The following is a 3,602-nucleotide window of genomic DNA, read 5'->3' on the forward strand; positions in this document are numbered from 1 at the left end:
AGTACTGCCTAAGAGTACGTGTCCTTGGGAACCACAGATGTTGGTCCAAGTGCTGAGCACTACTTCCTAGCTACATGCCATGCCAGAAGCTGCTCTGTAGCCAGTGCAACCACAGGTGTCATTTTAGCACCAAAGCTTGTCACTCGCCAGTCTTTCTGTAGTCTCGCTACCCTGTATTGCAGCACTGCCACCAGTTAGGGGGTCTGTAACCATTGATACTGCACTAGTTTTCTTCCCAAAGCCACAACATATAAAGACATATATAAGATCATTTACAAATTCACATTGGCTTTTAAATAAATACTAACAGTTATGCCAAAAAGAAGCCTTTCCTAAAATGGGTCCTGTACGTATTTTAACTTACTGCAGACACTTTCTGACCTAGTATTCAGAAGGCTTCACCATGTGACTTTGGGGTTTTTTTTGATGGGCTTAAGCAGATACAGACTGCTATGTGGATGAAATCCCATTTTCTTGCTGCTTTTGTTCTCTATCTTCTTCGTTTATTTAGTTTTCAGCCGCCCAGGTGCCTAATCTGGTTTGCCTCCTGGTCACAAGCTTTACTGCCAACACAAAGGAGGCAGTGGGAATATGTGAGCAGAAGGGCAAGATGGCATCCTTAGGTTGATTCCTCATGAAGTCTCACTCTCAGACCTTTGTTTTCTCATTTACTGAGCAATTTACATATGAAGGACTGTGTTCATTTGATTTTTCAAGGTGGGTTGTGTTTATTAATTGTAAAAGTTGTTGGGAAAATGCTGCATTTTGAGAAAAACACAACATTAGCAAGGCAAAAAATCATGTTTCAAAATATTTCAAAATTTGTTCCCTTTTCATTTCATCCTAATTTAGTGAGTAAAAGAGGGTACGGCAAGGAAAAAAGATAATGAAGCCTAAAGAGTTGACTTTTGAATTGAATGCGAAGATTACACTGTTATAAATGATGCATGTCTTAAGAAATCTCAATGATATTAGTAAGGAAAAGAGCTGGGATTTTAATGGCTAAATAGTGCCAGATATTAAGATACTTCCATCATCTTATAAATCAATCCAAATGGTTTAGTTATTATCTCTCTGTGAAGACTCAGTACCATGCATCAGCATTATTCCACTGTTTTGACTCTTTAATGAAGCCAGCAATGATAAAATGCTCAGGTTCTTTCTATTGCTGTGCTAAGGTATTCTGTGGGTGGGTTGGATTTCCTGGCCAAAGTGTCACCTTGGGAAGCAGCTGGCAAGGAATTATACTCTCACAAAATAGGCTCAATAGGAAGGTTGGGTTTTTTTGTTTGGTGTTTTTTTTTTTTTTTTTTTTTTTTCCCCCAGTACAGCTGCCTGTTCTGCTTAATTCAATTATACATCTCCCAGAGAAGGCCTTGAGAACACAGGCTCAGTCATCAACAACAATATTCCTTTCTGCTCTTTCTTAGGCTTTGGTGCAGGCACCTTCATATTTCACTTGTCATCTGCAACTCTGACCAAATGCTGTTGAGCTCTACAACTGCAGAGGTGAGCATGTTTCCTTTGCAAATAATCCAGACAGTCAGTTTAACAACTGGAGAGGACCTGGCTCTGCAACCTTGGTGGTACATAGGTACATACTGCCACAACATGTGAGTCATTGAGTCATAGAATACCAAGTTGGAAGGGACCTCAAGGATCACCTGGTCCAACCTGTGTTGGCAAAGCATGACCTAGACTAGATGTCCCAGCACCCTGTCCAGCTGAATCTTAAAAGTGTCCAACGTTAGGGAATCCACCGCTTCCTTGGGGAGATTATTCCAATGCTGATTGTTCTCAGTGTGAAAAATTTTCCTCGTGTCCAGTCATGACATTGCGGTTTAGCAAGCGCAGAGGTGCTGGTAGAGCTCTCGGCAGTGCTCTCGTCAGCTGCTGCTGGGTTGCAGAGTTCATCATTCATTATGGTACATCAGTTCCAGTTAGCTTGCATGTACACTTTCAAACGCCATGTGGCTGCACCTTAATTAGCCAAGGAGTTGTGAGAACCTTGAGAACAACTCATCTTAGTGGCTGATGCCTGTATGCCTCACGTGAGGAGTCATCTGAGAGCTGTAATTCTCTCAGGCTCTCAGCACTAATCTGCTTAGAATTCTTGTAGGAGGTCTTGAACACTGGGCAGAACACAATTTGCTTGGACTAGATTTCACTACCCATGATAAGATTCAAACACATCACAGACTTTCTGGTTTAAAGCACAGGAACTGATCTCAGAAAGGTCTTATTAGATAGATAACATGAAAACAATGCAATTTGATGAACTATGACTCTGAGCTGCTTGTGCATGCATACTGAAGTACAAAAACCCCTGTAGCTTTGCAGTTTGACTCTTGAGTCAGCTAAGTTCCAAAGTTCAGATTTCTCTCCAGGAGGCATCTTTTACAAGACAATGTCTCAAGCAACCCCTTCCTATTTTTGCAGGGCACTAGAGATGGTGTGAGGTTCTGCAGAAGCTTGTGTGTGGTCTAGCACAGATAACACAGCCTATGACTGGATTTGCTTGAATACTATTTTAAGTTAGCAAACTAAAATTGATCATGCTTCCTGGGATGGTTCTGGAAACTATTTTTTCTCACAGCGGCTTTTACAATGTTTTACATTTCATTTTGTTATTGATAATTAATCCTCTACTGTAGCAATTTAACACATTTTCTTTGGTTTATTTCTGTGCCCAGCTGTCACAACTTTCTCCTAACAGGAATAAACACAAGTTCCTAATGGCTGGAAGCTATTCATCTGTTTTCTTGAGCTCTTAAAGTTCCCTATATGGCTTAAAGTGATTATTGTATTTCCTGAAAATACTGTCTGTGTCCAACCACCATGCATATTATGTCTCTTGCTGGATAAGTGCATACTGTGGCTGAACATAAGAAGGAAGAATGCAGCAGAAGGCAGAACTTCCTTTTCCATTGGCACAGGCATGGAGCAAAGCACCAAAAATTTGGACATCAGGTTTAAACTGAAAATCCCCATTTGATATATGATCCAGCCATGAACAAATCCCAATGTCTAGAAAGAAATTATCTGTAAATCAAACCAATGATTTGATCATAGTTGTTTTGAAAATGTCCAGTGTATAAACACAAATACTTGTAAGCTCCTGAATTCTCAACATCACAGAGCCCTACCACAAGCAAGGAGATTTGGGCAGGATGCTATGGAACACTTGCAGTGGTACTGCTTTCTGAAACAGTAGTTCTCTGCTTTGGATAGTGCCAGTGAGTCTACGTGGTGAGACTAAGTAACATGGTAATTAATACTAACTTCTCTGTATCTTTACTTCTTCAAAAGGAGCAAGATGTAAGTACTTGCTAGAGCCATGATTCCAGGTTAAGTAATTCTGAGATGTGTGCTGGAATGATATAGTCCTGCTTCTAAATACGGGAATTTTAGAAGGGATTCCTTTTCTGCTACGGTGTAGAACCGGTATTGCACAGAATTTCTGGAAAATAACTAGATACAGACAGTACTTTCATAGCTATACAGCATTCTGAACCAAATCTGAGTCTGTAGCAGGGGTAAGAAAAGCTGAAGTGCTGACAAGCCAGGAAATACATTAACTAATAAATTAAGAATAAATTAAA

This window comes from Nestor notabilis, unplaced genomic scaffold, assembly GCF_000696875.1.
Source record: "Nestor notabilis isolate BGI_N333 unplaced genomic scaffold, ASM69687v1 scaffold33099, whole genome shotgun sequence".
Lineage (NCBI taxonomy): Eukaryota > Metazoa > Chordata > Aves > Psittaciformes > Psittacidae > Nestor > Nestor notabilis.